This window comes from Oryctolagus cuniculus, unplaced genomic scaffold (assembly GCF_964237555.1).
Source record: "Oryctolagus cuniculus unplaced genomic scaffold, mOryCun1.1 SCAFFOLD_35, whole genome shotgun sequence".
Classification (NCBI taxonomy): domain Eukaryota; kingdom Metazoa; phylum Chordata; class Mammalia; order Lagomorpha; family Leporidae; genus Oryctolagus; species Oryctolagus cuniculus.
Window position 1 is genome coordinate 1,648,866 of NW_027208301.1, and position 21,502 is coordinate 1,670,367.

Below are 21,502 nucleotides of genomic sequence, written 5' to 3' on the forward strand. Positions count from 1 at the left end.
CCTGATTCTGGCTTCCATATGAACAGTTCACTAACAGCTAAACACTCTCTGGAGAGGAATAAGTAATAACATGTGAAGTGACAAAAAGCACCTACTGGGTGAAATAGAACAAAATAACAAATCTGAGTCTTATGCTAGAAAGATTTTTGTATGTCATGGTTCTAAAATGAGAAAAAGTTAATAAAGTTATAGAAATCATAAATTATGTATTAATGGTAACAATGATTATAACAACTAATATTCTGAATATCAGAATAAATATAGTAGAAGAATTAATTTACATGAAGGTGAATTGAGTGATCTGATGAGATGTCAGTTTAAAAGAGTAAATTAAAAAAAAAAAAATCCTCCAAAACTGAAACTTGCATCAAGAAAAAAAGTGAATGACTAGATGATGTTTCTAGAGCAAGGATCAAGGAACTCTGAAAATTCTGTGGCATAAAATGATTTGTTTCTATGTTGAAGGCATTCACATGATATCCTCAGTGTCTGGATAATTTGGGATGAATTAATTTTGCCCTTTACACACCCATCTGCTACCCAGTCTGGAACTTGGATTTGAACTGGAGCAGATGCAGCAAGGTCAGTTTTTTAATCCTCTGCTCACTACTTATCCTGAGTCCAGAGAGTTTTTGATGCTTGCTTACTGCTGCAGAAATGTTTCTACACACTCCCCCCATTCCTTTCCTGTATCTGTGCTCAATTGAGCAGTGATCTACCCCTCAGTATTACCTTAGCTTGTGGTCTTTTCTCATTATATGTATGCACCTGTATTTATCCCTTCCATTCATCTTCCATATTTATTTCATCGCCTTTCTGGAAAAAGAAAAACACCAAACAGTGATGCAATAAACTATTAGGACTTGATAGTGCATGATCATGACACAAGACAATCTACTGTTACAAACTGAAGGCAATAAATAGAACTGTATGATTTATATGTCCAACAATTCAGAATCTGTAAAATGCATAATTTTGGAAAATAAAAACTTTGGGAAAATTTTCTCAACTATATCTGCAAATGAACCATGACATAAATATTACAGTTGTATAACTCTGATGATTCTGTTCCCAAATTTACCATGGGGATAATGAAAATTACACAGAAATAAAGAAATATAAAACACTGTAGTATACTGTCATAGTACACAGTATATTCCTAGGAAATATACTAAACTATATGAATTTACTGTTTGGTGGAGATCCTCAGTTTGATTATGGAGACAGAGGAGAGAGAGAGAGAGAGAGAGAGAGAGAGAGAGTCTTGCATGTATAGATTCATTCCCCAGATGGCGGCAATGATTGGAGCTGGGCTAATCTGAAGCCAGGAGCCAGGAGCTTCTTCTGGGTCTTCCACATGGATGGTAGGGGGCTCAAGGACTTGGACCATCTTTTGCTGCTTTCCAAGGCACATTAGCAGGCAGTTGGACCAGAAATGGAGCACTCAGACTCAAAACAGCACCCACATGTGGTGCCCAAGTCACAAAGAGCAGCTTTATGCACTATACCACAATGCTGGCCCTAAGATCCTCATTTTTAACTTTTCTACAAAGCAAATTAACTTCAACAATTACTTGAGTGTTTAAATTAAAAAAATACACTTAAAAATGTAGCTTAATTTCTCTTAGACTTTTTAACAAGAATATCAATGAAAGTTTGAAGTTATTGATAACAGTTTAATGAAAACACCCTAACTTTTTTTAAAAAGCTGAATTGTAATGCATAAAATCTGCCCATGAATAATTTTATAGTTGTCCACTTACCATTTCATCTTATTTCTAAAAATATTATAAATATGTAAGTGCTTTGACGAACTTGAAGTTACCATGATAAAATTAAATGAGCATAAAATACAAGTCTGTACTTAAATTTTATAACATTTCTTAACATTAGTGCATCCTATAGTACAAGATTCACTGACATTTTATATTCATAAATGGGAATTGGCTCTCAGAAGAAGTTTCGGCTTTTTAATGAATATAAATTTGTAGAGGGGCCGGCGCTGTGACGCAGCGGGTTAACGCCCTGGCCTGAAGCTTCAGAATCCCATATAGGTGCTGGTTCTGGTCCCGGCTGCTCCTCTTCCTGCCCGGCTCTCTGCTATGGCCTGGGAAAGCATAGAAGATGGCCCAAGTCACTGGGCCCCTGCACCTATGTGAGAGACCCAGAAGAAGCTCCTGGCTCCTGGCTTCAGATTGGCACAGCTCTGGCTGTTGTGGCCATCTGGGAAGTGAACCATCAGATGGAAGACCTCTCTCTCTCTGCCTCTCCTCTTTTTGTGTAACCCTGACTTTCAAATAAATCTTAAAGAAATAAATTTGTAGACTGGAAAGCACCATTTCAGGCTCCAGTGTTCAGAAGGCCTGGAAATTCTAGGCATGCTTACAGGGTCTGGTTTTCTAATTCTCTGTTATTAAGTTGATAATTATGCCATGTCAAAAATTGTCAATTGGTGACACTTTGTTGTTTTGACAAGGCTCAAAATTCTAGGAGTTTAGTAACTTCATGAAAATTATTTTTCCTCTAGATATATTGGAAATATGTAATCCTATGCATGTATTATCTGTTTGAAATGAGTCTCTGTCTCTCTGTCTCTCTCTCTCTCTCTCTTTTTAGTTTCCAAGATAACAGGGCAATGCATTGATTACTTTTGCTATTCTCTATTATCTGCACATTAAAGAAAGAGTGAAGAATGTCAGTATTACCGTTATGACACTGTTTTATGCAATTTATTTGTCATCAGAGAAGTTAAAAAACCACTCTGAAGGTTTCCCACTATTTCAGATATGCAAAACACTTTATTAACTATTATATTTATGTTTTCTTTATCTAGCTTTTAGCTGATTTTAACTCAAGTGTGTGTCATTATACTTCTTATTTAAAGGAGAAACACTTCCTCTAATTGCTCTACTTTGGATAGTCTATAAAAGGGATACAAAAGTTTTACAGGATTATTTCAGAAGCAAGTGATAAATGAATACGTAAGGGAATGGTATGAAATTTTATCTTTTGTAAAACTGCTTGCTCTCCATCAGCTGACCTATCTTAGTTCCAGCAAAAGGGCAGTGGTCAGAGGCCAGGTTCTACTGCAGTGTGACACAGCTGTTAGCATGATTCCAACCTGTGTTGTTTCTGGAGTGTGAGACCCTCTCTCTGTTTATAAGAACATATGTCTTCTTCTGAGGATAACATAGCCAGCATATAGAAAAATGGGCTTTGTGCCTCATGTGCAAGCTCTCTGTATAAGAAATGCATTTGTAGTATCACTCTCCAGAGCATCTGGATAGGTAAAGATTTCACAGACGTGTCTTACACTTACACAATTGTTGAGTATAGGAGTTTAAAAATTAATGTACACTTTCCGATCTGGCTGAAAAGCCCATGAGAGTATTTCAGGCATGGAAAGCCAAGACACTCTGGCAAAAAAAAAAAAAAAAAACACCTAAATGAAAGATCTCTGTGAGTGAGATCCCAGTGGAAAGAACAGGTCTTCAAAGAAGGAGGTACCTTTCTCTGAAGGGAGGAAAGAACCTCCATTTTGACTATGACCTTGTCTAAACAAGATAAGAGTCGGTGAACTCAAAAGGCTTCCATAGCCTTGGAAACTCATGACTGGTGCATAGGGAGATTACTGATGCCATAAACAGGAGTGTCAATTTGTAAAGTCAACAACAGGAGTCACTGTGCACTTACTCCTCATGTAGGATCTCTGTCCTCAATGTGCTGTACATTGAGACTTAATGCTATAATGAGTACTCAAACAGTATATTTCGCTTTGTGTTTCTATGGGGGTGCAAACTGTTGAAATCTTTACTTAATGTATACTAAACTGATCTTCTGTTAAAAAAAAAAAGAAATTATCAATTCCCAACTTGACTCTCACTGGGATTAAACATGACAATAGGTCTGATCTGATTTCATCAGCATTTAAAAAATCATCTATTATTTTTCACTTTATGTTTGTGTGGGAGCAAACTGTTGAAATCTTTACTTAATGTATGCTAAACTGATCTTCTGTATATAAAGAGAATCAAAAATGAATCTTGATGTGAATGGAAGGGGAGAGGGAGTGGGAAAGGGGAGGGTTGCGGGTGGGAGGAACGTTATGGGGGGGAAGCCATTGTAATCCATAAGTTGTACTTTGGAAATTTATATTCATTAAATAAAAGTTAAAAAAAATTAATGTACACTTTGAAATATATGGATGATTTAAAAACATGATATTTGTGCAGTATTAGATATACTTTTCACAAATTAGTTAACAATAATTAAATTTCAAAAAGCAGTTTAGTTTGAAAGAATATGAAAAGAATGGTGATATCTCAGAAGTTGAGAGAATTTGGGAGGTGAAAGTATTGCTGTTTTTGAGTAGAATGATATAGGTTTTATTCATGAAGTGAAACTTGATTGAGGACTGTGAAATCAGATTTATGGTCCCTAAACCAGTGACTTCTTAAAGTGATACTATCTTCAGTTATACAAAAGAACGACAGGGAATATTATACTAAATGCAGATTTCTAGGCTCTGAGTCAGTCCCACTGAACCTAACATTCTATACAGGGAGATGTAAACTCTTAACTTTAAGGAATGTGCATTGTATAATTTTCTTTATATTGATTTGTTTGAGAGAGACAAAGATGGGAAGATATCTCCCATCCACTAGTTCACTTTCCAAAATGGCTTCATCAGCAATCACTAGGCCAAGCTGAGGCCAGGAGGTGGAAACTCACTGTAGATCCCCATCAGGGGTAGCAGGCACCTCAAGAAATTTATCTTTTTATTCAATTTCCATAAACTTTATGAAGTGCTCTAATATATTAACACACATTGGGTAATTTATCTTTACAAATATTTGCTGAAGAGGCTTTAGATAATTTTGATAAAATTTATGTTTAGATGTATGAATATCATTCAAAATGAGAAGTAAAATCTTCATCTTACTGCAAGACTTTACCTTGGATATACATTGCATTTTAGTTTTAAGACCCCAAGTCATGGGGCCATCACTATGGCACAGCAGGTTAAACCACCACCTGCAACTCCAGAATCCCATATGGGTGCCAATTTGCCAGATTGGGTCTTGGCTGCTCCATTTCTAATCCAGATTGATTATAATATACTAAACCCTTGGTATTCATCACTCAAAGCACACGGAATAGTCTCTTTTACTCATTGTTTGCAATTTCAATTATGAATTTTCTCCTGAATAACCTCAAAAGTTAGTGCAATACAATTTTTTAAAGAATTTTGAGCAGGTGATTGACACAGCAGTTAAGATTCCACTTTGGATATGTGTGAGATATATTGGCATACATGGTTTGAGTCCCAGCTCCATTGCTTTCTATCTCACTCCATGCTAATGTACACCCTTGGAAGCAGCAGGTAATGACTCAGGAGCCTGGATCTTTTTTAACCACATGGAAGACCAAATAGTTCTAAGTTCCTCACTTCAGTATCACTAATTCCTGGCTACTAAGGATATTTGTGGGAGTGAAACAGCTGATAGATCTTGGTCTCTCTTCTCTCTCTGCCTTTCAGATAAAGTTAAAATAAACAAAAACTTAAGAATAAAATAAAAATTCCACATGCTTTAATAAAATCTAAAGTATTTAAAAAAACAAGGGCCATAAATGATGAGGAAAAAAGTAAATGTGGAACTTGTAGTGATGTGTCCAACTAACATGGATGAAAAGGCAATAACAACTACTCAAAGGAGATCTGAAAATTCTGAATGTGGTGAGAACCCTAAGCAATAAATTAATGCAGCATCACACATGTAATATAATGAATGAATCTGCATAAAATGCTTTCTCTTAAAATAAGATACAAAGCATAGACAATTACATATAAAAAACCATTGTAGTGCTCGCTTCGGCAGCACATATACTAAAATTGGAACGATACAGAGAAGATTAGCATGGCCCCTGCGCAAGGATGACACGCAAATTCGTGAAGCGTTCCATATTTTTGGGGAGGGTTGTGGGTGGGAGGGACGGTATGGGGGGGGAAGCCGTTGTAACCCATGAGTCGTACTTTGGAAATTTATATTCATTAAATAAAAGATAAAAAATAAAAATAAAAAAATAAAGAAGAAAAAAAAAATAAATGAAGTGACTGCAATAAAAAAAAAAAAAAACCATTGTAGATTTTAGGTCTTGGTTTTCCCAAAGAAATCTTTTATTCAAGGAATACGAGTTTCATGCATTTTGTAAATACCACTTTAGGAATATAGTGATTCTTCCCACCATACCTGCCCTCCCACCCACACTCCCAACCCTCCTCCTCTGCACTTTTCCATTCCCAGTCCCATTCTCCACTAAGATTCATTTTCAATTTAATGTTTTTTTAGAGCTTTGTCCTCATGTATGCCTATTTTTGAATGCGAATCACATACAGGACTAATCTAAAACTACTTTAAGCATACTGCCTGTTGCCTCACCCCATATTTTATTTCCTTTTTAAAAATTATTAATATATCTAATGAAATTCTTGTGCATCACTGATTTATATCCTGATTTATGGATTTTGACAATAAATTTTGATGTAATTTTGTTTTAGACCCAGAATGGAGAGTTTAGAACAATGTGAGAAGTTCAGAGTACTCTTCTGCTTTTCAGTTTTATCTTATTTGACTAAAAAAATAAAATACAAGCAAACATTTCTTCTAAAGTGTTTTTTAATGAGTATTAGAAATCATGATTCAAACTATTTGCTACTTAAATAATTTCATTTGCCCACCTTTCAGAAATGAATGTGTATGTAATACTTCCATACAGGGTTGGTTAATAGACTTTGTAATGTCATTTAAAAAGCTTAATGACACCATTTGCCCTCATTTAAAAAATAAAATGTATAAAAACTAAAGATAATTGTGTGTGTGGATTATCCATGAAAACATCTGGAAAGTTTATTATCTGAAATCCAAATGAATGAGTTTTTCTCATTTGGAGTGCTTTGACATGTCTTTTTTCCCACTTAACTATGACAAACCAGTGTATATCTTGTAGATTCCCGTCTTATGTTGTTAAATGAGGTTTGGGTTAGAATAGTACTTTTCTACATAGGATTCCAGATTCTAAGTGTATATGAGAGTGCTTATGAGGATCCATGTGCTTGGGTCAGAGTATGAAAGAACTTACTTAGAATAGAGCATGCAACTAAAATATTAACATCATTGACATTAGCAGTACTGTTAAGTATATTTGAGTCTTTTTGTTTGGTGGAGGTTTATATATTGTTTATTTTACAATAAATTTCATATCTGTGCACAATGCTGGTTTTTCTTTTTCTTTTTCTTTTTTCTTTTTGACAGGCAGAGTGGACAGTGAGAGAGACAGAGAGAAAGGTCTTCCTTTTTCCGTTGGTTCACCCTCCAATGGCCACCATGGCTGGTGCACTGCGGCCAGCGCACCACGCTGATCCGATGGCAGTAGCCAGGTACTTATCCTGGTCTCCCATGGGGTGCAGGGCCCAAGCACTTAGGCCATCCTCCACTGCACTCCTGGGCCACAGCAGAGAGCTGGCCTGGAAGAGGGGCAACCGGGACTGAATCCGGCGCCCCAACCGGGACTAGAACCCGGTGTGCGCCTGCAGCACTGGTATTTCTTTTGCTTTATTTTTAAGTACAATCAAATTTCACAAGGAGGAAACATCTGTCAATGGATGCATCTCAGCATAGACAGCAATCCAAATAGTAAAGTTGGGAACTCTGGGTTTATGTGTAAACAGTGCCAGATATCTATGAGAGAATGGATGATAAAAATCTTTTTAAAAAGATTTTGTTGATTTTATTTGAGAATTAGAGTTACAGACAGTGGGAGGGAGAGACAGAGAGAAAGGTCTCCCTTCCATTGGTTCACTCCACAAATGGCTGCAATGGCCAGAGCTGTGCATATCAGAAGCCAGGAGCCAGGCACTTCTGCCTGGTTTCCCATGTGGGTGCAGGGGACCAAGGACTTGGGCCATCTTCTACTGTTTCTCCAGGCTGTTGCAGAGAGTTGGACTGGAAGTGGGGCTGTCGGGACTAGAACCAGCACCTATATGGGATGCCACACCACAGGCGGAAGATTAACCTACTGCACCACGGCGCCAGCCCTGGACTGATCAAAACCTTTAATGTCCACTCAATTAAATTTCTGATTTCAATATTCCAAATTTTGGGTCGGCAATGTGGCATGATGATAAATCTGCAACCTGTGGTACCAACATCCTATAGGTATACTAGTTTGAATCCCAACTGCTCCACTTTTGATACAGCTCTCTGCTAATTCACTGGGGAAAGCAGTGGAAGCTGGTCCAAATACTTGGACACCTGCATTCACATGGGAGACCCAAAAGAAGTTGTTGGATTCTGGTATCAGATTGGCCAGTCTCAGGCCATTATGGGGAGTAAACCAGGGGATGGAAAATATTCTTTCTCTCTTTCTCTCTTTCTCTCTTTCTCTCTCTCTCTCTCTCTCTCTCTCTCTCTCTCTCCATCTCTTAACTCTGCCTTTCAGATAAATAAATCTTTAAAAACAAAAATGTACACAATTTAACAACTGCAGGTGTGATGGTTTAATTCTTTTTAGTAATAATGTACAAGCTTAGAAAAAGTAAGTTAAGAATCGCTTTGAATACTAGGTGATAAAAAAGCATCAGAAGATTGCATAACTTATATGCACAAGGGCACATTGAGACTATCCATATGGGATGCTAGTACTGCAGGTGCCCCACAAAGCATTATTATTCTTAAATTGATCACATATGAAAATGCAATAGATTAATTACAAGCAAGATAAATAATTTTTAAAAACCAAGTTAAGTTTCCCAAACAATTAAGTGAAAAGGACAAAAAAACCCACATAATTTATGTGTTAAAAAGAACTTAATAAAACTCAGTATTTATTTATTAATTATAACTATTATTTAATAAATATAAATTTCCAAAGTACAACTTAGGATTATAGCGGCATTTCTCCCCATTACCTCCCTCCCATCTGTAACTACCCCATATCCCACTCCCTCTCCCATCCCATTTTTTATCAAGATTAATTTTCAATTATCTTTATATACAGAAGATCAACTTAGTATATACTAAGTAAAGATTCAACAGACTGCACCCACACAGACACCAAAGTATAGAGTACTGTTTGAGTAGTAGTTTTACCATGAATTTGCATAGTACAACACATTAAGAAGAGAGAGTCTACATGGGGAGTAGGTGCACAGTGACTCCTGTTGTTGATTTAACAATTGACACTCTTATTTATGGTGTCAGTAATCATCCTAGGCTCTTGTCATGAGCTGCCAAGGCTATGGAAGCCTCTTGAGTTTACAAACTGCAATGTTATTTAGGCAAGGCCATAGTCAAAGTGGAAGTTCTCTCCTCCCTTCAGAGAAAGGTACCTCCTTCTTTGATGGCCCATTCTTTCCTCTGGGATCTCACTCACAAAGTTCTTATTTTAGATCATTTTTTGGGGGGGCACAGTGTCTTGGCTTTCTGTGCCTGAAATACTCTCATGAGCTTTTTAGCCAGATCAAAATGCCTTAAGGGCTGATTCTAAGGCCAGAGTGCTGTTTAGGACATCTGCCATTCTATGAGTCTGCTGTGTATCCTGCTTCCCATGTTGGATCGCTCTCTCCTTTTTAATTCTATCAGGTATTAATAGCTGACACTAGTCTTGTTTATGTGACCCCTTTGACTCTTAATACTATCATTATGATCAATTATGAAACGAAACTGATAACTTTGACTAGTGAGATGGCATTGGTACATGCCACCTTGATGGGATTGAATTGGAATCCCCAGGCACGTTTCTAAATCTACCATTAGGGGTAAGTCTGGGTGAGCATGTGCTGAACTGTATATTTCCTCCCTCTCTTATTCCCACTCTTATATTAAAAAGGATGACTTCCTTTCAGTTAATTCTAAACACCTAAGAATAATTGTGTGTTAATTAGAGTTCAACCAATGGTATTAAGTAGAACAAAAAATTATTTAAAGGAATAAAATAGTAAGTTGTTCCTCGACAGTCAGTACAAGAGTTGATCAAGTCATTGCGTCTCATAGTGAACATTTCACTTCAAAAGGTTTCCTTTTATGTGCTCAGTTAGTTGTCACAAATCAGGGAGAACATATGATATTTGTGCCTTTGGGATGGGCTTATTTCACTCAGCATGATGTTTTCCAGAATCCTCCATTTTGTTGCAAAAAATGGATTTCATTTTTTACTGCTGTATAGTATTCTATAGAGTACATGTCCCATAATTTCTTTTTCCAGTCTTCTGTTAATTGGCATTTAGATTGATTCCAAGCCTTAGCTATTGTGAATTGAGCTGCAATAAACATTAATGTGCAGACAGCTTTTTATTTGCCTATTTAATTTCCTTTGGGTAAATTCCAAGGAGTGGAATGGCTGGGTTGAATGGTAGGGTTATATGCAGGTTTCTGAGGAATCTCCAAACTGTCATCCATAGTGGCTTTACCAGTTTTCATTCTCACCAACAGTGGATTAGTGAGCCTTTTTCCCCACATCCTCGCCAGCATCTGTTGTTAGTTGATTTCTGTGTGTAAGCCAGTCTGACTGGGATGAGATGAAACCTCATTGTGATTTTGATTTGCATTTTCCTGATGGCTAGTGATCCTGACCATTTTTTCATGTGTCTGTTGGCTGTTTGGATTTCTTCTTTTGAAAAATGTCTATTTAGGTCCTTGGCCCATCTCTTAAATGGGTTGTTTGTTCTGTTGGGAATTTTCTTGATCTCTTTGTAGATTCTGGTTATTAATACTTTATCAATTGCATAATTTGCAAATATTTTCCCATTCTGTTGGTTGCCTCTTCACTTTCCTGTTTCTTTTGCAGTACAGAAAAATCTCAATTTGATGTGATCCTAATTGTTAATTTTAGCTTTGACTGCCTGTGTCTCTGGGGTCTTTTCCAAGGAGTCTTTGCTTGTGCCTATATCTTGCACGGTTTCTCCAATGTTCTCTAATAATTTGATGGTGTTGGATCATAGATTTAGATCTTTAATCCATGTTGAGGGGATTTTTGTGTGAGGTATACGGTAGAGGTCTTGCTTAATGCTTCTGCATGTGGTAATCCAGTTTTACCAACACCATTTGTTGAATAGACTGTCCTTGCTCCAGGAATTGGTTCAAGATCTTTGATCAAATATAAGTTGGCTATGGATGTATGGATTGATTTCTGGTGTTTCTATTCTGTTCCATTGGTCTATCCATCTGTTTCTGTACCAGCACCATGCTGTTTTGTTCATAACTGCCCTGTAATATGTCTTGAAATATTGTATTGTGTTGCCTCCAGCTTTCTTTTCATTGTACAAGATTGCTTTAGTATTCAAATTCTCTTGTGCCTCCATATGAATTTCAGCATCATTTTTTCCATATCTTAGTAGAATGTCTTTGGTATTTTAATTGATATCTCATTGAATCTATAAATTTTTTGGGAGAATGGACATTTTGATGATATTGATTCTTCCAATCCATAAGCATAGAAGATTTTTCCATTTTTTGGTATCCTCTTCTACTTCTTTATTTAAGATTTTGTAATTTTCATTGTAGAAACCTTGGACATCCTTGGTTAAGTATTCCAAGGTATTTGATTATTTTTGTCACTACTGTGAATGGGCTTGAACTTAGGAGTTCTTTCTCAGCCATGGCATTGTCTGTGTATAAAAAAGCTATAGATTTTTATGCATTGATTTTATATCCTGCTACTTTGCCAAAATATTCTATGAGTTCCAATAGTCTCTTTGTGGAATTCTGTGGATCCCCTAAAAAGAATCATATCTTCTGCAGAGAGGGGTAGTTTGACTTCTTCCTTCCAATTTGTATTCCTTTAATTTTTTTTGCTTCCCTGATAGCTCTGGCTACAACTTCCAGAACTATATTGAATAGCAATGGTGAGAGTGGGCATCCCTTTCTAGTACCAGATCTCAGTGGAAATGCTTCTGACTTTTCCGCATTCAATACGATGCTGGCCATTGGTTTTAGATAAATTGCCTTAATTTTACTGAGGAATATTCCTTCTATACCCAATTTTCTTAGAGTTTTCATCATGAAAGGGTGTTGTATTTTATCAAATGCTTCCTCTGCATCTGTCCTGGTCACTCCTCTTCCAGGCCAGCTCTCTGCTGTGGCCCAGAAGTGCAGTGGAGGATGGCCCAAGTCCTTGGGCCCTGTACCCCATAGGAGACCAGGAGAAGCACCTGGCTCCTGCCTTCCGATCAGCGCAGTGCTGCAGCTGCAGTGTGCCAGCTGCAGCAGCCATTGGAGGGTGAACCAATGGCAAAGGAAGACCTTTCTCTCTGTCTCTCTCACTGTCCACTCTGCCTGTCAAAAAAATAAAAAAATGAAAGGTAGAGTTACAGAGAGTCAGAGGCAGAAAGATAGAGGTCTTGCATCCACTGATTCACTCCCCAGATGGTCACAGTGGCCAGAACAGCACTGAACCAAAGCCAGGAACCAGGAGCTTCTTCTGAATCTCCCACATGCATGTAGGGACCCAAGGAGTTGGGCTATCTTGTACGGATTTCCATAGCAGAGAGTTGGGTCAGAAGTGGAGCAGCCAAGACTTGAACCAGTGTCCATATGGGTTGCCAGCACTGCAGGTAGTAGCTCTACCTGCTATGCCACAGGGCCAGCCCCTATTTCTTTTCAGCTTCCTACTGGAATTCCTAGGGAATTCAAACATTCCTACTGGAATTCCTAGGGAATTCAAACATCAAAAAAGAACTATAAGGTGTAATTTTCAGTACATATGATAGAATATAGTGAGATAATACATAAAATCTACAAATAAATACAACTTTAAAAATATCATGCTGCAGTGGCCTGGGGTTTGCATGTCAGCCAGGCAGGGTTAGCTGCAGTATGTGAGGCCTCTGCAAAAGAGCTAGTGGCAGGCCAGGGTGACCAAGATGTGGAGGCTTTCTGGGCTGTGTTATGTCTTGGATATTCTCTACAAGAGTAAGGGAAAGTCACTAAAACTTTTGAACATCAATGGCAAATGTGCAGTCACCCCCCAACCAGTGAGTGTCAGTCTAGTGGTGCCCCCATTCCTCCAGATATCAGAGAGAGCTCCTTGGATATTGAGAAAAACCCACACCCCTGCCCAGGTGTTCAGTGTAGGGGTACAGCTAGCATGGGCAGCCTCACTTGCTCTGCCTTCCTGGGGCAGGGCCTAGAATTCACAGGGAATGTGTGTGTGCACCCAATCAGCTATACCACCCCAGTGACTTCTGGCTCTGGGGTGTTCAGAGGAGGATAAGAATGGTGAAAGAAGTTGTAGGGCTGGGCAAGTACAGGAGCAAACTGGACAGGAGAGTCTTCCTCAACAAGATAGATCTCAAAGTGAGGCAAAGTGTCCATTGTAATTCTTAACTGGCTAGTGTTGCACAGTATTAAAATGGTCCCCAGTGTCCTTACTCACAGGGTCCACAGTCAGGAATTCTTGGCCATCTGCCTGGTGCCCAGGTTCCCATGAGTATGGAGATCAGGGAGAGCCAGGGAGTCCAGAGGTTCAGTTGGACAAACCAACAACATAATGAGCCTAAATTTCCTCACCTGTGAAGTGGGTCAGGTTAGCCAACAAAGTCCCTGTGAAATCAGTTTGCTTCTGATCCACCTGCCTACCCATCTCCCCTCTCCATCCCCTTCCAAGTGGGCACTAACCCTTCAAGCCCACAACTCACTTTCCAGCTCACTAATAGTTCAGACCCATTGGGGCCCAGCCACTCTCAAAGTTAGAAATTATTGAATGCAAGATCATAATTATTTTAAACACAAACACCAACCACAAACATAAGGCACCAGCAATACATATATATTTTACCCCGCCTCCTAGGTCCTAAACATCTTCATTACTGTTTCTAAAAGGCTCAGTTAAGATTCATGAGGAATTGAGAACCTGGTGTCCAGGCCTTCATTCTCTGCTGTCTGCCATAATCTGGCCTAGTACAGTTTGGGAAACAGAAACACAGTGTCCTCTCTAACCATCTGTTTATAAGCCACTTACATCAGTCAGGGAGCAGTGTGTGTGTAACATTGCAACCCAGGTAGTACGTATATCACATTGTTCCATAGTGACATAGCTGGAAACAGACCTCACAGCACACTCATTTGTGCCATCATCTTGGATCTTTTCCCAGTTTCTCTTTGTTTTTAAATTTGAGAAATAAAACAATGAGAAATTGTATCACAATAAGTAAAAAATTCAGGTCCTGGAAAATAATGTTTTCCTTCATTTCAAAGCATTCTTTATTAGTAATAGATTTGAAAAAAAGTGGCTTAATATTTTGAGTGACTGAAATAAGAAAATGCTTGCTTCAGTCTCTTTTTATGAAAAAAAGAATTAAAATTATTTTTTGTGATATAAGCAGCAAAAGTAGGTTTCTTATTATGAAATTTGTTTTACTGTAAAGTAGTTCATTTGTTGAAAAAAAAGAAAATTTTTTGAGATATAAGCAACAAAAGAAAGTTAGATTTATTATGCAGTTTCTTTTACTATAAAGTGGTTGGTCTGTTTTTTAATTTGAACAAATAAAAGAAGTTTGTCTACTTGCTGGACATGCTTCAGTATAACCAGCCATGAGTATTGGCTGCAAGGTTTTGGAAACCTGGATCTCAGAGTCACTTGGGGATTCTAAAGTGTTCCAAAATCCACTGCTTTCCAGGTACATTAGCAGAGGGCTGTATCATAAGTGGATCAGCCAGTACTCAGACTGGCACTCCTATAACAGATGCCTGAGTCCCAAATACTGTATCACAATGCCTACAATTTTATAAAAGAAACATGTAATAGGAATTCTAAAGTAATAATGAGTATTGCAGCCAAAATACCACTTCTTTTATTATTTGGAATTGCATTAAATCTTTGGTGGATTTTTCTAAGAGCCAAAGAAAATGTCATTGATTTTTTAAATATTAGTCTTGGGATTAGTTTGTATGAGACACCTCACTGAAACAGTACATCAACATTTCATAATCCTTCAAAGTAGAAAAATCCTGGCTCCTGATTGATTTGTAGGAAAATTCTATAAAATAGGGAAATTTGTACCAACTTTTTAATATTTTTCCAGAAAATTGTCAGAATACATGGTCTGAGGCTAGCCTTCCAGTACCATGAAACAACTCAGCAAGAATACAGCAAAAGAAATTACAGACCAATATCTCCTTTGAGCATACAGGCAGATATACTTAACATAATATTCTTAATTGAATCCAAAATGAATGAAAATTGTGATATTTCATATACATCTGTATTGCAGATATTCAAGATGTGAAAAAATAAAAAGTTTTAATTTGATCCATCAATTACATCAACAGACCAAAAGAGAAACATAATTTGGTCAATTTAATAGATCAGTAAATAAATCCAATAGATCAACAGAAAAAAAGACTTGAAAAAATGTAACACACCACTGATCTTGAAGTAAATGAAAAAATATATGAAAATTGTCAGCAGCTAGAATAGGGGAGTAATTTTTCCCTCGATTGATAAAATTTCTAAAATCAAGGCTATTTTATATTCTATAAATTATATTAAAATGTAGATATGATGGTATTTGGTGAAAACATTAATTGCAACTAAATTGAAGTGAATGTAAAACTATAAAAAACAATGATGTATAAAAAGCAGCAATATATCTACTGGAATAGTTTTATGATAAAGTGTGAAGAATAGTACTGGAAATTTTCATTGATAACTTTGGAGTCATAAAAATCAAAGAAGGCAAAAGTTACCTTAGACAAACAGAAATTTACAAAAATTTGAGTGGGCTGATGACATCACAATGAAAATGGAAACCAAGACTGCCACAGATTCACAATATCACTACTGTTTTACTAAGATGTTAGTGATACACACAGGTTACAGGAGTAGACTAAAAAACAAAACAATAATAAAAAGGGATGCGCATGTTATGGAATGGGAAACACTATGAATACTGTGAGAACCAAGAAGTGCTTTTTGAAAGGAACAATGGTGGTATTAAAAGCAGATATAGGGAACTTTGTTAGTAGTTACATTAATATTGGAAAATACAAAAATATCTCAGAAACTTAAACAAAACAAAACCATGCCAGATTTTACAACATATAAAGAATAAATTAAAATGTCTAGAGTTATACTATCGAAGCTTTAAAATCAAAGGCAAACTTACAGTTCCATAAACATCCAGAGTTACCTGAATATAGTGAATGAACACAGCAGACTAACATCTCCATGAAGCTCTGCAAATGGCAGTTTCCAGGAAACCTACAGGATTCTTAGTTGCTGACTTGACAATCAAAATGCTAGCGAAGCAATCCAGTTTCATGGCTCTGGGTTGGCTTAGATTAAGATATTGCATATATGTGCTAGTTAAAGATATAATATCAACAGAATAAGGACATGCAGTTGTGAAAAACTATTGTTATTACTAAGAAAAAGTTAATAATTGGGAGGGGAGATAATGAAAAGAGTAGATAAAGGCAAATTGGCTGAAAACCACACAATTACAATTACATTACAAATGAATATAAAAGAAAAAAATTCTAGAGTTTTAACAATCAAAGATCATGCCATCTATTACAAAGTTGAAGATGCAAAATGGCAAGTTGATTTAGTCACTGTCTGAGATTCCCTTTTCCCATATTGGAGCACCTGGCTTTAGTACCATCCGTTCAGAAATAATGATCCACCTTACTGCTAATATACCTTGGAGGCACTAAGTACTTAATTTCCTGCCTTCCATATGAGAGACCCATGTGGAGTTCTGTTTACTGGCTTTGGACTGTCTCAATACCAGTAGTTATGGAATTTAGGTGGGCATCAAGTGGATGGAATACATCTCTCTCTGTGTTCTAAACTCTCATTTGTACACTCTGCCCTTAAAATTCTTTTTCATATTTCATTATTTATAACAGCTCAGGGAAACCATTTTGAATTTGTCTTTTTTTTGTATTTTCTTATTTCAATATTATAAGGGTTTCCACAGATGCATCCATTTTTTTGCAAAAGAAAAGATGCCATTATTTTTATGGCTGAGCAATATTCCAACACACAAATATTAAGAGAGTACAAAAATATAATGTATATGAGTAAAATTGATATTTTGAGAATTTATTCTTTTTTACAGCCTTTGTCTCTACTGTTGTGGAACAGGTTTTTTGTGTATTTTTTTTTTTTTTGGTCTTACTATCTGTTGAATTCTTTACTTAATGGATGGTTAATGTAACTAGTATAATATAAACTAAAAATATGTCATTGTACAATTAAAGAATAAGAAATGAAGGAGGAAGGAGGGTGAGAATGTGGGCAGGAGGTAGGGTTAAGGTGGGAAGTATCACTATGCTCTTAAATAAAGACATTTGTCCACCTTATATAGATAAATAAAATAATAAGCTAAAATAAGATCCATAACATAGATATTAAAACAACTCATTTCCATTATCCAGAACTATCACACACTTTCAAAATTAAATGGTAAACAAGTCTTATAAAAATCAACAACAAAATCTGTAAAATATGTTATCTGGAAAGAGTGAATGATCAGGTATTACCTAAATTTTATCTGAACAATTGCATTCATAAAAGTTGCAAACATAGGGTTACATAATTGCAGGGAGGTTACAATATATTATAATAAAGCCAACATAGATGTTCCGCAGCCTCACAGTACCAGGATTAGCTTGAACTAGATATTATGATACACAAAAGTGGTTATGATTTCAACGGCAGAAACAAAATGGTAAGTGGATGAAAATGCTGATATACATATTGTGATGACTGTGAAAAAATAAGTGGTTTGTTAAAAGCAACAGTCGACTGACAAGCCAGTTTCAGATAAAGTGCTGAAAAATAGTTATTTATAATTATAATAGTGCTGGTCACAGTCTCTCTCAAGCACTCAGCATACACTGCTTCAGAAGCAGGAGGCATGAAGCTGTAGCAGTTTGAATATACACAACATACTGAAATCTCTCAAGCATAAAAACTGCACCTAATTTGTCATAATAGTTTCTTTCTTCAAGTATTTGGATCTGAACTCAAGCAAAGAAAATAATGAACACCAATGATTTTCATACTATGAAAATATAAGCAGGTTAACAGTTGTAAAAATCTTGAAAAATATGGAGTTTATGAGAATGAGAAATGCATTTCATAAAAAAAGGCCATAGTGGATCTATTTCATTGGGGCTGTATTTGTTTTTTTAATTTAAGATCTCTGTCTCTTTTTCTTCCCCCTCCCTCTTTGTAACTCTGCCTTTCAATTAAGTAAGTAAACCAATCTTTAAAAAAGATGAACAGATGTGGCTGCACATACCCAAAGGAATAAATATACAAAGGGAGAATGTTGGATACATGTAGTCTCCAAGTGCAGGATTTGACTGATACTGAATAATCAGTGGTAGGATGACAGCTGCACTGCAGTTATTTTCAGATCAGTGGCAACCCTCAATTCCACAATCCAACTTGCAAAATTTAGAATTTAGAATTCTCTTTTCCCACTCAAGGATTACCTGAGCCACACGTACTGAAAAGGAACTAAGAGGCAGGGTCTTCAAGCACATGTAGTCATCATTCAATTTCAAAGTCAGAGCTTTAAATGCTAAGGTTAGTCTGAAAGATATCAGGCCCTTTTAGCTTCTTAGGGAACACACACTATATCTATTTTTTGAGAAGGCTTTTATTTAATAAATATAAATTTCATAGGTACAACTTTTGGAATATAGCAATTCTTCCCCCCATACCCACCCTCCCAACCCCAGGTCATCCCACTTCCTACTGCCTCTCCCATCCCATTCATCATTAAGATTAATTTTTAATTATCTTTATATACAGAAGATCAACTCCATACTAAGTAAAGATTTTAACAGTTTGCACCCACACAGACACACAAAGTACAAAGTAATGTTTGAAGACAAGTTTTACCTTTAATTCTCATCATACAATTCATTAAGGACAGAAGTCCTATATGTAGAGCAAATGCACAGTGACTCCTATTGTTGATTGAACAATTGGCACTTTTATTTATGATGTCAGTGATCACCCGAGGCTCTTGTCATGAGCTGCCAAGGCTATGGAAGCCTTTTGAGTCCACAAACTCCGTCAATATTTAGACAGGGCTGTAAGCAAAGTGGAAGTTCTCTCCTCCCTTAAGAGAAAAGTACATCCTTCTTTGATGGCCCCTTCTTTCTACTGGGATCTCACAGAGATTCTTCATGTAGATCATTTTTTTTGCCACAGTGTCTTTGCTTTCCATGCCCGAAATGCTCTCATTGGGTTTTCAGCAGCTCTATGTTTTTAAGAATTATAATTCTCGGGGCCAGCGCTTTGGCGCAGTGGGTTAATGCCCTGGCCTGAAGCGCCGGCATCCCATATGGGTGCCAATTCAGGTCTCGGCTGCTCCACTTCCAATCCAGCTCTCTGCTGTGGCCTGGGAAAGCAGTAGAAGATGGCCCCCGCACCCATTGGCAGACCAGAGGAAGCTCCTGGCTCCTGGCTTCAGATCGGCACAGCTCCAGCTGCAGTGGCCATCTAGGGAGTGAACCAGTGGACGGAAGACCTTTCTCTCTGTTTCTCCTTCTCACTGTCTGTAACTCTAACTCTCAAATAAATAAAATCTTTAAAAAAGAATTATAATTGTCTATACACAGCTGCAAGTAAAGCCAGAACAAGCCTGTGACAACATCTGAGAAAATTTATACTATGAGGTTCCTGAGTTAAAGGGATTAAAGTAAATAGATGTGGTTGATTTCCAATGAATCTTTATTTACAAAAAAAGGTGAATCTTTTTTTTTCAGAATATCTTGAATGAATGTTATTACCCATTGTACGGATACCAATGTGTGCCACACCACAAATTTTTCAAGTGGGACTTCAAATAAAACTTTCAAATGTTTAATTACAAAATAAGATTTCTTTCTGCTTTTTTCTTTTATTTTTTAAGTAATTCAAAATTTAAATATGATTAAGAAATTTTATACTTGACTAGGGTAGAATTACCAAGTCTTTAAGATTTTCAAACATTTTATGGTATCCACAAATCTAAGCAAGATGATAGTGACCAGCACTATTCAGATTGAACAGTCGAAATACAAAACCTGGGGTTCAGCACGTGCAGTTCTTGCACCTCTATCTCTGTCGTGCTCACTGTCACAAATAAGAAGCAGTTCCAGACAGGCTCTGATTCCTGAATTGCTGCAATATGATGGTCTTAGCCTGATTTCTTCTGTGGTGAGGACTCCCTTCTCTCCTCTTTGGAGTTTCCAATCATCAGTTATCATTTTCCTTGTATCTGTTACTATTATTATTTACTTATTTGAGAGGCAGAGTTTTAGACAGAGAGAAGAGAGAGGCAGCTCTTCCATCATCTGGTCCATTTCCCAAATGGCCACAATGGCCAGAGCTGGGCCAATCCCAAGCCAGGAGCCAGGATCTCCTCTGGGTCTTCCATGAGTGCAGGGGCCCATGCACCTGAACCATCTCCACTGCTTTTATAGGCCATTATCAGGGAGCTTGATTAGAAGTGGAGTAACCAGGACACCAACCAATGCCCATATGAGTACCACAGGAGGAGGATTAGCTTCCTATACCATAGTGCCAGTCCCATCTCCTTGTCTCTTAATCCAGTCTATCTGCTAAATGGGAAACAGAATATTTCCAGTTTAATGTCATCTCAACAGTCATTCAAAAAATTGTCATGTAACATTATTTTTTTATTGTTACATGCCTTTTAAATCTATAGCCTGGGGGCCAGCATTGTGGCATAGTGGGTAAAGAAACTGCCTGTGACACCAGCATCCCTTATGGGTGCTGGTTCAAGACCTAGCTGCTCCAATTCCAATTCATCTCCCTGCTAATATGCCCAGAAATGCAGTGGAGGATGGTCCATGTGCTTGGGCCCCTGTACCCATGTGAGGGATTTGAAACTCCTGACTCCTGGTTCCAGCCAGAGCATTGTGGCCATTTGAGGTGTGAAACAGTGGAAAGAAGATCTCTTGCTCTCTTTCTCTCTTTCTCTGTGTAACTCTGACTTTCAAATAAATAAATAATTATTTTAAAAAATCTTAAATCCACAGATAAAAGTAAATAAAATACTCTTCATATATTGTATGTATTTTAAAAAATATGGATAAGAGGAGCTGGCAGGTCTAGTAGTTACATGCCTAAATCCTACATTACAGTGCATAAGTTTATATCTTCATCCAGAACCATACTCCAGTTTCCTGTTACTGCAGGCCCTGGAAACCAATGGTGATGGTTCAACTAACTGGGTTCCTGTGACCCATTTGGGAAACCTATATAAAGTCCTTACCCCACCTTAAGTATTGGCACAATCTTGACCATTGCAGATATTTGGGGAGTGGACCAGTGACAGGGAGCTTTAAGCCTAATAGTTGGTTTTATTCTGCAGCCAATCTTTTCCAACTACCTTGATACACAGAAATCTTTTCAAAACCAGACCATCCCTGAAATCTTTAGTTTGCATGCTCACACGCTGATGCTTAGCTGTTCC

The 21,502-nt window shown here is 37.2% G+C and overlaps 1 long non-coding RNA gene and 1 other non-coding gene across 6 annotated transcripts in view; both read left to right on the plus strand.

Annotated features, from left to right (window-relative positions):
* The window catches only part of LOC127485689 (uncharacterized), an 89,217-nt gene that overhangs the window by 7,970 nt on the left and 59,745 nt on the right, over positions 1 to 21,502 (plus strand). The window lies entirely within an intron of this gene.
* On the plus strand, positions 5,864 to 5,970 carry LOC127488762 (U6 spliceosomal RNA). The gene has a single exon (XR_007916607.1). It is a non-coding gene; the product is annotated as a U6 spliceosomal RNA (small nuclear RNA).